The sequence below is a fragment of the Anopheles coluzzii genome, chromosome 3, assembly GCF_943734685.1.
Source record: "Anopheles coluzzii chromosome 3, AcolN3, whole genome shotgun sequence".
Taxonomy (NCBI): domain Eukaryota; kingdom Metazoa; phylum Arthropoda; class Insecta; order Diptera; family Culicidae; genus Anopheles; species Anopheles coluzzii.
This window is the reverse complement of record NC_064671.1, coordinates 51,371,999-51,386,195: the sequence shown is the minus strand read 5'-3', so window position 1 is coordinate 51,386,195 and position 14,197 is coordinate 51,371,999.

The window sequence follows — 14,197 nt, the reverse complement described above, 5'->3', positions numbered from 1 at the left end:
CTGCAGCTGGAGGGCGTATCAGCCACTTCATCGCCAAGGGAAATTATGGAAGGGATGCCGATAGAGTTGCGACGATTATTAGCAAATCGCCAGAAAGATCGAGGGTCAGAGATAAATCTTAATTGGAGACGCATGATGTATAGTTTATAGCACGCTCTGTTGTAAATACGATATGCTGTGGAAGCATATTTGTATACCCGTTGGGCATGTTGAGAGCGAGTATGCATATATGCACGCTGTTTCCGCTTCTTATCCGTTCGTAAAGCTTTTAAGGATCTGTTCGACCACGACCATGTTCGAAATTAGATGAACTTTTAGCAATGCAACGTCAACATCCAATTCAGCCTTTGGATACTGTTGCAGTTATAGTGCAAGAGGATGAAGCAGATGGGTTTGTCTTTGCCAAAATTAGTGACAAAAACGAGCTAACCAAATTTGAGGCGGATTTGATGTTGACGGAGCGTTTTTCTTTTATAAAAACGTGGCTTCTTAAACAACTTAAGTCCGTAGGAAGCATACCAAGGATGCATGAAGCCCTGTACATAATTTTTAATAGAGTTTTTTTAATGGAGTGCTCGTGGAGTGGACTAGGAGTAGGACGTTAAAAAACAAAAGTAGAATTTAGGACAAATGTAAATATATTACGATTATTTAAGGAAATAGAAAATACAGTAGAACGTCGATTATCCGGGGGCGGATTAACCGGCGGGCGGCTTAACCATGCGCATAAATGTGACAGCTGTTCAAACGTACGGCGAACATTTGCAGCGATAGTCAAGTGGGCAACCAGTTTTTTGTGCAACTCTGTAGTGTTTAGTAGCATTTTCAAAATTCATGTTTGCCCATGAAAAGTTGCCAAACCTACAGTTATTGAATATAATAATATTCTACAAACGATTAATCGATTAATTCAAAGTGAATTAATCATAAAACTAGTGAATTTTATAATTTTTATATGAATTTGACATTTCTTGGACCATTATCCGTGCAAATCGATTAACCGGTAACCGTCCGGTCCCGAGCTGCCCGGATAATCGACGTTCTACTGTATACAGGACATAGCAGAATTAGATTTTTTTTTAGCAAGAAGCTCCGTATTGCTGGTTCTGCTGCCCAAAGAACCGGGGTCATTAAAAGCGTCAGTCGAGGGAAGTTCACGAAAAAGAAGAAAGAGGAAAAAAAATCTGAATCTTTGTAAATATTGTAAATAATATGAATTATAGATTTAGTAGTTTTAATATAAATTTTAGTTATTTGTTTTCAAAGAAGACATATTTTGTAAATTAAATAATTTTATGAATTAGTTGCTAATGTTTTCATTACTGTGGAAGTTGAATAAATTGGAAAATCACTAGTTTTATAAAAAAAGTCTTACATGCTCTTTTTGTGACTTTAATGCAGCTGTGTCAAACTCATTTCATCAGAGGGCCGCAAGTACAAAATTTCAGTGATTCGCGGGCCGCAAAGTTGGGAATGGAAAATATACCCCAATATTTATGTAAAATACTTTTTTACATTTTTATTGTTAAACAAATTGACTTTTTGTGTACTCCTCGCTTCTTATCTGGAATCGTTTGTTATGTACAAATTCGCGATGTTATTTTTATATGTGCTATTTTTTACATGAGAAAATTTTTTTAATGTACTTTCAACGTTATTACTAAAAAAGGACATTTTACATTACTCGCGTTCTCTTACGGCAGTTCTGCTAGAAAATATCTGTTAAACACACTTTTTCACTGAAGTAGGAGAAGTCTAGCAGCCTGTAGTGAATCTTGTTCAAGCAATCCGAGCTATCCATCACTGGATGAATAACAAAAATATTTGCTTGCAATGTTTTGACAGATCAAGAGAAAAATTGTAATAACACGTGTTGAAACATTATTTTTTGCTAATTTACAAGTTCCAAGTGTTCTGGTGTTATATTCATTTCTTATAACAAGAACCCGTATTTTACGAATAACTTTTTTTTAAATTACGATAATTTTATCTGACGAAGAGTCGTGGTGTGTGTTCCCATACAGATCGGCAAATCTGTTTTTGACACTTGAAGGGAGATGATTCGCGAATTGAGGAATTGAGGACTGTGTGAGCTAATCTATTAATAAGCTTTGTATTGCATGGCTTCGGCATTTAGATTATTTTTATCCTTAATCTAAATCCTTTAGGCTTAAATGTAATCATATCATTTTGGTTTTGATTTTTGGGGAGGTTGGAAATTACATTAATTCGTCTTGCAGAATGTTGGGTACAAATAATTCCAACTTGGCTACAATCATTTTTATTAACATTTATGGTGGCATGATTATGACAAAAAACAGAAGTGGCTCCAATCGAATATCAATGATGTAACAATCTAAGGTCGGAAAAATCGAAGCCGAATGAATCCTTTACTCGGCAGTCGGGGGCATGGAGATTGTCAAATTCGGTGGGACAACCGATGACTCCAACGGTTCCGAATGGCTTTAAACGGCTCTATAGGCTTCGGACCGTAGCCGATTGAGCCGGTCTCGTAGTACAGTCGTCAACTCGTACGACTTAACAACATGCCCGCCATGGGTTCAATCCCCAAATAAACCGCGCCGCCATACGTAGGACTGACTATCCTGCTATGGGGGGAATCAATTAGTCACTGGAAGCCAAGCCCACAAGTGGGTACAGGCAGGCCTTGACCGACATCGGTTGTTGAGCCAAAGAAAAGAAGAAGATAGGCTTCGGACGGCACCGAACGGAACTGTTGGTTTGATTTTGGCCGGATTCGGAGTAAGAATAGCTAAAATCGGAAATGGTTTTGAGCCGTGGATGCGATTCCGACAATCCATCACTAGTTGTTGCGAAGTTTCCTAGTGTGTGTATCAAGTTATTTTCATTTCTTTTTCGTTTGTAGACAGTTGACGCAAATCTATTTTTCCATACAGAATGCGCAATCGAATGTGCACAAAACTATGCTAATATTCAGAATTTAATCGAAACATAACACGACTGAGCTTGCATTCGATTCAGTGATTCTTAAGGGTCTCGATTGATATGTACGTTAGTGTAAAATAAGTTTATGAGATGTTATGGGTACATTCATGTTAGTTTCCATATACCAACAAAAGGATTGTCCTTCTCTGGAAAATTTAATACACTTTGACAAATAGTAATAACAGATTTAGGGTTTGCAGTGCTTTTAGCAATTCTCAAAATACTCTTGCGGGCCGCATCCAGAATCAACGCGGGCCGCCAGTTTGACATACCTGCTTTAATGGATTGAAGAATGTTGAAATGTAATAAGAGCTTCACATTAAAAGTCATATTTCCGCTTCCGAAAACACGAAACTGTTAACGAACTGTCAGTGTCGCAAATAAAAGTAAAAGAACTATGCGACAGTTAATCCAAAAATGCAGAAAAGGTTGTAACAAGCGTCAACTGTGACTGACTGAAAAATGATGACTTGTTAAGTATGTTAGAAAAATTAATTAGCACGATGCGATGCATCACACTTCAATTTAGTTTAAAATTATTTCCAGAAGTGGAACTTAATAAAGTTTATGCTTACTACCTTAATCAGTTTTATCAGTTTTTTACTACCATTACATAATATATAATTAATTGCTACTTTTCTCACAATCTGACACCGTTATTGTCCTGTCTATTGAGTTGATTTAGCGAAGACGTGTTACCACAAAAGGCTAGACCACTTACTTCTACAGGAATCTAACCATACATGACTTATACTACAACCTGAAAATACATAAAACATATTTGCATTAGAGTGTGTTTCGAATCGTGGTGTCCAAAGTGTACTTGCCTGACGATGTAATTGTTTATGTGGTATACGTTCGAGAACATCATGAAATAGAAAGCACTAGCAAAAAAACCCTCCCATTGTGGTGCACTGGATGATCATGTTCTTTAGGCCCAACAATTCGGTTATTTTAGTGCTTGTTTTCGTGGCAGTTGCGTGATGGCGTGTTACTATAGTAAGATGAACTATCATGTTTTCAGCCAAATATTTGTGCACTATCTATTTTCGTTCAGCTAACCTAACGAGCTTAGCAAGTCACTGGCAGTCGCAAAGCAGCTGCAGAGCAATAGAATGGAGTACGCGTGGTAATATGTGGATTGCGTATAAACGCGTTCCGAAAGTTGCTGATGAACATGATTCAACCGCCGTTAGATTTGGCGCATATAGCCTACCGGGAGAAAGGTCACATACATTACAAACCATTCAATTAAAACACAAGTTCAACCCACCAGGAACATAACATTCATCCGCGGAAAAAGCGTCCGAGTGTGGGAAGGGTGGTAGCGAGCCCCTTCTTCTGCACCCCTTCACAGCTGCAGAGGGTATCGACTATTGACTATCCCCGCCAGGAACGGTTATATTGCACAAATCACACCCTAAAATGGAACAATGATCGTAATTACACATTAACATACCTTACCTAGCGGCGGTGTCGTGCGTGAAGGTTAGAAATTTCATTCGGCTTTATTCCATGCTCCAAGCTTTTTTTTTCGCTTCCTCCACAGCTAAATCATACTTCCGTGGTTGATTTTATGTTTATTCTACAAAACAAAACGTTTTTAATGATAAATATCATATAATTTGCATAAAATACTTACAAAATCACCGCACACGCAAACACTTGCTGTTTACATTTTGGCTTCACTTTCATTTGACAATAATTTGCAAACCCCAAAGTGTGGATCAAAAAGGGGGGTAGGAGGGGAGAGAAGGTGATGAGATCGAAGCGGCACGAAATGGCCGTTGCAAAAACCGCATGCTCAGAACCCGACAGACAAAGAGAGCAAAATTTACAGGCGAGGGGCATGTAGAAACAGGGGGAAGGGGTTCGGTCGAAGTTGTATTGTCCGCCATAGTCGAGGCGCAGTGATTTTTTTCCGAATTGAGAGTGAGCGCGCGCAGCGCTCTCTCGCTTGCCTTCAAATTACACGGGGCGCTCTCCCCTACTAGCAATGAGAATGTAAAAGTGTGCGTCTTTCAGGCGAGGGGCATGTAGAAGCAGGGGGAGACGGTTGGAAATACGCGGAATTACGCGGCGGCGAGAGCGTGTTTTGCTTTCTACACAGTTTTCGCACTCACACAATCACACATGTGTGAATGTGTGCGTTCACTTTCAGCCAGCGCGCTCAGTTTGGTTTTCTCGCAGCGGCTTGCTGATGTCGGTGTCTCGCTCGCACTAGTGCAGCGAGTGTTCCTCGTGCGTTCCCTTTCTTGCTACCACACAAAATCGTCAGTACAGTTCAAGCCTTCGCAGTGTGAGGCCGCGCGCGTTTTAGCCTAAGTCCCGGGCGCTCGATGTAATTTGAAGTGAAGTGTTGAAGTGTTATTTATTTCAATTCACATTATTACGGCCTCGGTCGTATTTTCAAGTGTTGAAGTGTTGTGCACATTGAAATAAAGCAGCGTTAATCTTTCATAATTCAACATGAATATGTAAATTATGCTGCTTTATTTCAATGCTTTTTTTACAGTATTCAACATACACAACATACAGGCAGTAAAGCGGGTGCTTGAAGTGACGATTTTTTTTATTATTTATAATAAAAAATATGTGTGGTTTTGTGGCAAGATTGTGGTTAGCGATGTGTGGAACTGTGCCTTAAGTTTCAATAAAGTGTAAAAATATCAAACGAGTTTGATGTGTTTAAGTTTTATTTCGATGCATGCGATTTTATTACGCAGCAAATCTAAGTGAACGAAAGCGCACAGCGCACAACGCGCAACGAAAGAAACGAGGGGGAGGGGGTGTTCAGCGCAGCGCGCAAGTGCGGCAACAGCGCAGCGCAAACCGAAAGAAACGCGAGAGAGCAAGAACAGCTGATCCGCGCTCCAGCGCAGCGCGAGAGGAAAAAAACGGGAGGGAGGGGGTATCAGCTGATCAGCTGTTTTGTATCGCGAGAGCGCCCCGTGTAATTTGAAGGCAAGCGAGAGAGCGCTGCGCGCGCTCACTCTCAATTCGGAAAAAAATCACTGCGCCTCGACTATGGCGGACAATACAACTTCGACCGAACCCCTTCCCCCTGTTTCTACATGCCCCTCGCCTGTAAATTTTGCTCTCTTTGTCTGTCGGGTCGCGATACAAAACAGCTGATCAGCTGATACCCCCTCCCTCCCGTTTTTTTCCTCTCGCGCTGCGCTGGAGCGCGGATCAGCTGTTCTTGCTCTCTCGCGTTTCTTTCGGTTTGCGCTGCGCTGTTGCCGCACTTGCGCGCTGCGCTGAACACCCCCTCCCCCTCGTTTCTTTCGTTGCGCGTTGTGCGCTGTGCGCTTTCGTTCACTTAGATTTGCTGCGTAATAAAATCGCATGCATCGAAATAAAACTTAAACACATCAAACTCGTTTGATATTTTTACACTTTATTGAAACTTAAGGCACAGTTCCACACATCGCTAACCACAATCTTGCCACAAAACCACACATATTTTTTATTATAAATAATAAAAAAAATCGTCACTTCAAGCACCCGCTTTACTGCCTGTATGTTGTGTATGTTGAATACTGTAAAAAAAGCATTGAAATAAAGCAGCATAATTTACATATTCATGTTGAATTATGAAAGATTAACGCTGCTTTATTTCAATGTGCACAACACTTCAACACTTGAAAATACGACCGAGGCCGTAATAATGTGAATTGAAATAAATAACACTTCAACACTTCACTTCAAATTACATCGAGCGCCCGGGACTTAGGCTAAAACGCGCGCGGCCTCACACTGCGAAGGCTTGAACTGTACTGACGATTTTGTGTGGTAGCAAGAAAGGGAACGCACGAGGAACACTCGCTGCACTAGTGCGAGCGAGACACCGACATCAGCAAGCCGCTGCGAGAAAACCAAACTGAGCGCGCTGGCTGAAAGTGAACGCACACATTCACACATGTGTGATTGTGTGAGTGCGAAAACTGTGTAGAAAGCAAAACACGCTCTCGCCGCCGCGTAATTCCGCGTATTTCCAACCGTCTCCCCCTGCTTCTACATGCCCCTCGCCTGAAAGACGCACACTTTTACATTCTCATTGCTAGTAGGGTAGTGCGAGCGAGACACCGACACCAGCAAGCCGCTGCGAGAAAACCAAACTGAGCGCGCTGGCTGAAAGTGAACGCACACATTCACACATGTGTGATTGTGTGAGTGCGAAAACTGTGTAGAAAGCAAAACACGCTCTCGCCGCCGCGTAATTCCGCGTATTTCCAACCATCTCCCCCTGCTTCTACATGCCCCTCGCCTGAAAGACGCACACTTTTACATTCTCATTGCTAGTAGGGAACGCTATGTCCCAGAAGAGGGAGATCGAGCTACGAATGTGACAGAGAGGGCATGAGAAAATGAGAGAATTTGAGTGCCATTGTCGGGAGGGTGCTGGGCTTGTTGTTGGGGCTGCGCTGTCGTGTGTGGTGTTTGCTGCATCATGTGTGTCATCATTTGTTGCTGCTGAGATAGCTGTTGCTACCGCTCCTGCTGCATTTGCTGCTGCATAAGATTCAGTATTTGCAAAAACATTCCCATTTCAGAACCGTTCATGGCCAGTCCTGCTTGTGCCGATGAAGCAACGGGATTTTGCGATGGCGGTTGTGCTGGTTGCATCGGTGTACTTAGCGTTGGCTGAACAAAGCCCGGGTTCAGAGCCCTTGCACCGTTCAGAGACAACCGTCGCTGCTCTTCCATCTCGGCATCGCCTTCAGGATGAAACATTTTAATGCCGCTTCGATAAAATTGTCTCTCTTTTCGGGATAAGGATGCACTTCACACGCGAACACTTTAACAATGCCTTTCGTATTAACTGCATTGCACTGAAAAAGTCTTATTTGTTTTTTCAACTCGTCGCCACTGCACATTGGGCAAACGCCTGTATAAAAATCGAAAAACCAACTTCATCGCAGGTTAACACCATGATCATTTTCTTAAAATAGATACTTAAACTTAGTTGAAACCAAAATATTTCACGTTTTTATCTTAAACTTACTGAGATATAGGGCATCAAAGTGTAAACTTTGTGTTTTTTATCCCAAATTGGAGCTATTTTTCGACCGAACATAAACCATCATATTTTAGTATATGATGCTAAGATTTTGATAATCAATGTGTCGTTGGAAAGGTTTTTTGTCATACTTTGATGTTATGTCTGAATATTTTACAAAAACTTGTTTTTAAAGTTCATAAATGATTGAAAACCAAACATCCCTGCTAAATTTTTAAATATTTTCATGTTGGATAGTGATTTTTTATTATTCGACTCGATTTCACTCGTGAGTCGTATATCATTAGAAAGATCAACAATTTTCCTACGCATTGTCGTTAAAATTAGCTGCGACCATCTGCGACCCTGAAATTTATTAAACTTTTTCTTGAAAATAGCGCGAGCGTTTTTGACGTGTTGTTGTATGAGCGGTAAAAGTAAGGCTGCGCTCTGGCACCAATCGAACACGACAACCGACTCGAACAAACCCATATAATCATATGGAGGTGCACTGTCAGACACAAACAAACAAACAAGACAAACATGTCAAATCCCATACATTTTTCATGTTCGATGTCGTGTTCGATTGGTGCTAGAGCGCCGGGTAAGGCTCAGCCCTCTACGTTACGCTAGCGTTACCCGGCGCTCTAGCACCAATCGAACACGACATCGAACATGAAAAATGTATGGGATTTGACATGTTTGTCTTGTTTGTTTGTTTGTGTCTGACAGTGCACCTCCATATGATTATATGGGTTTGTTCGTGTCGGTTGTCGTGTTCGATTGGTGCCAGAGCGCAGCCTTACGCGTAACGCCTGTTAATCACAAACCCAAGCACATTTTTGAACGTTTGTTTTAACCGCCGTGGATGAGCAAATTAAGAGATAATCATGTCTTATTATTGTTTACTTTGATATGATAGTTAGAAAAGCTTTGTTGATAATTAGAAAAGTTGTCACAACTTCAAGAATTATAATTTTAACAATCTTATAAATAAAAGATGTAAATAATAAAAAAAATGAATATTTTTTTTATTTACCCATTTATTGATAACGTAGTATAATGAAATACTTACAAGTATTTATTAACTTCATTAACCTCATTTTAAAAAGAGTCCTTGCATCTAAAGTAATTTTTATTCAAAATGGCCAGAAACATAGATTGAAAAGGTAATAGTTATATTTCATATATATAATTTAATTAAAAATATTTTAATATTTTATATTTTCTAATCATAGAAAATGTTACTCCAATTGAAAGCTTTTGTGGTGTTCATGAGCTTCCATCTTTCAGACTTTTTTCATTAATCATAATGCAACAATGAAAAATATTAAACCTGTTATTTAATTGTTATTTTAAAATTAAATCTCCTTTAAATCGGTTCATCTTACAGCAATTAACTTTTTTTTCATCTCAATTTAAAATATTTTTTATTCAAATAATGTACACTGGTCGGTCGCCTGGATGACAAAACTGTAGTAAAAATGTTGATTGGGAATATTTTAAGGGATGTAACGTTTCTCCAATGTAACGTAGAGGGCTGAGCCTTACTTTTACCGTATGAGCCAAAGTGGGTTTATTATACAGGTGGGCTTATCCCGAACAAATTGACAGCCGTACTGTAGAAAAATGAAAACGAAATGACAGGAGGGGATTCGATCATTTGTTGATGTATGCGTGTGAATTCCAATGGCTATTTTGGATGATGTGTCGTAGTGTGGGTGAAAAACTACGTATCACAATCGAATCCCCTCCTGTCATTCGTTCGTCCAATATGGCCTTCCCGCCAAACCTATAAGCCCACCTAGTCCCTATACCCACTTTGGTATGAGCCATTAGCCACCAGTATCCAACTACCTATCATAAACGGGCATTTGAAACAAACAGGCAAAAAACAAAGCTGAAGAGAGGAAAAACAGGGTAAAATAATATACAGGAAAAACAGCCTAATAGTGATATTATAATTCATTTACACTCATGAATTATCAATGAGTTTTATCTTTATTAGCGATTACTATTCTTTTTTATGTTTGTTCAAAAATTGTTGCTTCTCTAATTATCATGTAAAAATAAGCAATTTTAATACATGATAATCTATTAATTTGCTCATCCACGGCGGTTAAAACAGGCGTTCAAAAATACTGCTTGGGTTTGTGATAAACGGGCGTTACGCGAGTTAATATATTTTCGGATCAAATGATGCGAACGCTTTGAGTTCCAGATTCTAACTGTCTTTATTTCTCCTAGTTTGATTCCTATCAACTCTAATCCTAACCTTATCTTGTATGTATGAGTGTACGGCTTATCTTATATGAATATGGTGCTTGGCTATAGCTATTGGTAAATATAGTGGTGTGTCACATACACATAGGATGGTTAACTACTCCCGGGCCAACAAGAAAAGACGTCCTCGTCTTTTAGTGATACTGCTTGCGGAACATTTCATAGTATTAGAACAACATTCATGCTTGGATATTTTTGTATCCTTTGTTTCATTCGAAACACCTGACATTTCTGTCACTGGATGGTATGTTGTTCATGTTGTTCATGTTCGTATAATCCATAATGGACTTTTCACAAGGACCTTTACCGATCGCAAGTGATTATAAGACTTAGTTCCTTTTTCCTGACAGATCTTTGTCGTTGGCCTCTTTCGCATCAAAAGATCGTAACGGATCTTTGAATTCCTTTGCGACAAATTGGAGAACACAACGAATCTCGAAATCTGAACAGATTGTAGCTCCTCATCACTTAAAATTGTACAGCCCATTTTTTCCTCACTTTCTAGTATAACCATTCTCAGTATGCAATACCACTATTTACACAAATATACATGTGTAGAACCCACATGTCCACATATTCCGATGTGTATAGATATATAAATATACTTAAGCATTAATATATAAATACACACACGCATGTACACATGTAGACTGTCTACAAATCCATTTGTTTAAGATGTAGAAGAATTGCACAAGCCATATTTTGCCGTTGATTATCTACGTTATTATTATCATCCCTCTTTTTTTTAGAATAAGTGGAAATAATCTAGCATGTTTGTATCTATTCTTTGTTTAACAAATGCATTTATGTTGTCTTAAGTAAAACTTGGCATATTTAAATTATTTTAAATTTTACCTACTCTATTCTATTATCTATTTTATCTTAAAAAAGAATGAAAAGAGGAACAGTTCAGGTGTTCTTGTGGCTCTCGTTATGAATCCTTTGCTTCCTATCAAAAGAATCAAAACTAATCTTTAACTAACCACAATATATATGTAGATATAAAAAGATATATATACATACTAACATTATTAAATAGTGCCAAACAAAAAAAATTATTTTTTTTTTGGACAAAACACATAGACAACACATACATAAATTTAACATATAAGAAATAGAATAATGAAAAGAGAGAAAAAAGTAGTAGCAATTAAGTATGAGTATCAATTTAAATTAAGTTGATTAATCAATCAATTATGTTAAGAATTCAATTTAAATTTACAAATAACGTTGATAAATCATTTTTTTTGGTTTAGTTCTTTTAATTTTTTATCTAATTTTAAGGTCATTTTTATGAACTTTTCTATTACCTTCTAAGAGAACTGTACTATTGTTTATGTTCATAATATTTTTCTTTTTGTACCTTGGTTCAAGGTGTGTTTATTAAGGAGGTGAATTGTTAGCGCGTTTTCCGGGCGCCATCATTGAGTATTGTTATGTCAAATCGCATACAATTTTCTATACCCCCCTCCAGCCTTCCCCGATTTTAATACCGGAGCCCCCAGTATTGTTATGTCAAGTCGTGAAATGTCAATTTGCTCTGAAGCACTTCACCTCCTAATATCCATACACCTTGACCTTGGTTTATGTTTAAGTCTTGCTCTAGTTTTTTCGTAAGTGTCATTATTTCTGTCTATTGGGACTGATTTTTTATTTTTGTTGTGAAAAATTAGGTCTTGAGATTGTTTCTGGATCAGATTTTTGTGTACATTATTAATTATCTCAGACGATCTTACTGAAGGCAAGATAACCTCAATAGGAGTATGTTTGGTTACTGAATGGATTGAACTGTTATATTTTTGTACGGAAAGTTCGACAAGATCTGGTGTACAAAATGTTGGATTTTCTTTTTTTGTTATTCTATAGATTTCTAATAACGTTGAATGAAATCTTTCGATGATACCATTCATTTCACTTCTTCCCGTAGCCGTTACATATGTTTCTATGTTGTATGCTTTATAAAATAATTCCAATTCTCTAGAGCAAAAAGACTTTTCTCCGTCCATTACCAAGGTTTTGGGCGGAAAGAATTTTGTTGTTAATTCCTTAACTGCTGGTAAAATGTCGATAGTTTCTCTTGATTCAATTATTTTAATTTGGGCAAATTTGGAGAATTTATCTATGTAAGTTAAAAAATAATTATTTTCAAGAAACAGTATATCAATATGAGCTATTTCAAACGGGTTTGATGGTATTGGAGTTTTTTGAATAGGATAGTCAATTGGTTTTCGATTGTACTTATTTTCATGGCAAGTTTGGCATTCTTTTGCTATTTGTTTTGATTTTGCTCTTATTTTGGGAAAATAAAAATTTCGAAGAATTTGCTGTGTATTTTCTTCTGCACATCTATGAGCTCGAACATGCTCTGTTTTAGCAATTTGCCATTGTTCTTCTTCGTCCTCTATGTCTCGAACTAATTTTTGAGTGTATCTAATTTTCAATAAATTTGTATTACCAAAATACTTCCTATATACTTCTTGAATTTTTCCCATTATCGCTTCCGATGTAAATAATCCATTTATTTTTGATGGGTCGAAGTACTTCTTAAGAACCTGTAATACAGAAATTTCATTAGTGTCGTTCAATGATATTGTTATTCGGTTATGCGATGAAAATATCTGTCTTCGTTGCACATTATCACAACCGTTTTTAATTATCACCTGATGTTTGAAAGCATTTAGCGGTGTTTCTGTACTGATTATAAAAAAATCATCCGATGTTTCAGCCGAGTTTTGAGTACCAGTCAAAGAACATACATTTCTGCTCAAAGCATCCGCCACAACATTAGTGTTTCCTGGCTTGTAAGCGATTTCGAAATCATGCTCCTCTAGGTACGATTTCCAACGTTTCAATTTGGCATTAGTATTTTTTGCGGATAAGGCAAATGTTAATGGTTGGTGATCTGTCAAAACTGTAAACTTAGTACCATACAGATAGTTACGGAATATTTTGAGAGCCCAAAATATTGCCAACATTTCCTTTTCGGGAACAGAATATTTTTCCTCTGTCTTTGACAATGATCTGGAGGCAAAATGAATTGGTCTATCTTTGCCAATCTGACCTTGTGATAATACGGCACCTATTGCTATGTCAGAAGCGTCAGTTTTAAGTAAGAAAGGTTTACTGTAATCCGGATAGATAAGAATATCTTCTGACGATATAATGCTTTTGAGTTTTTGAAAACATGCTTTTTCAGCAATAGATAAATCTATTTTCTTTTTTGAAGCCTTATTTTCGTCACCTCTCAATAAATTTGTTAGCGGTTTAGCTATTCTAGCAAAATCTTTGATAAATCTCCTATAATATCCCATCATTCCTAAAAACCCACGCAATTCTTTTATGTTGGAAGGTTCTGGGTATCTGCTTATTGCTTCTATTTTTTTATAATTCGGTTTAATGCCTTCCGAAGTTATAATATAACCTAAAAATTCGATTTTATATTGTAGAAATTCTGATTTATCGATCTGTACTTTTAAATTAGCGTTGCTTAATAATTGTAAAATATTGTTTAAATTGTTTAAATGTTCTTCAAAACTTTTACCAAATACAATTACATCGTCCATATACACATAGCATGTTTTGCCAATTTCACTACGAAGTACATCATCGATCACTCTCTGAAAAATTGCTGGGCCATTTTTCAGCCCAAAAGGCATTCGTAAGAACTCGTACTTACCATTATTAATAGAAAATGCAGTTTTTTCAATATCACATGGTCTCATGCGAATTTGGTAAAATCCTGATGCCAGGTCCAATGTGGTGAAGTATTGATGCCCCTTAAGCTGATCAATTACGTAATTTATTTCTGGCATCGGATATCGATCGGCAATTGTTTTCTGGTTAAGGTTTCGGTAGTCAACAACCATACGAATTTTTTTGTCTCCCGATGCATCTATTTTTTTCGGGACTATCCACACAGGAGCTGTCCACGCGGAGTGAGACGGT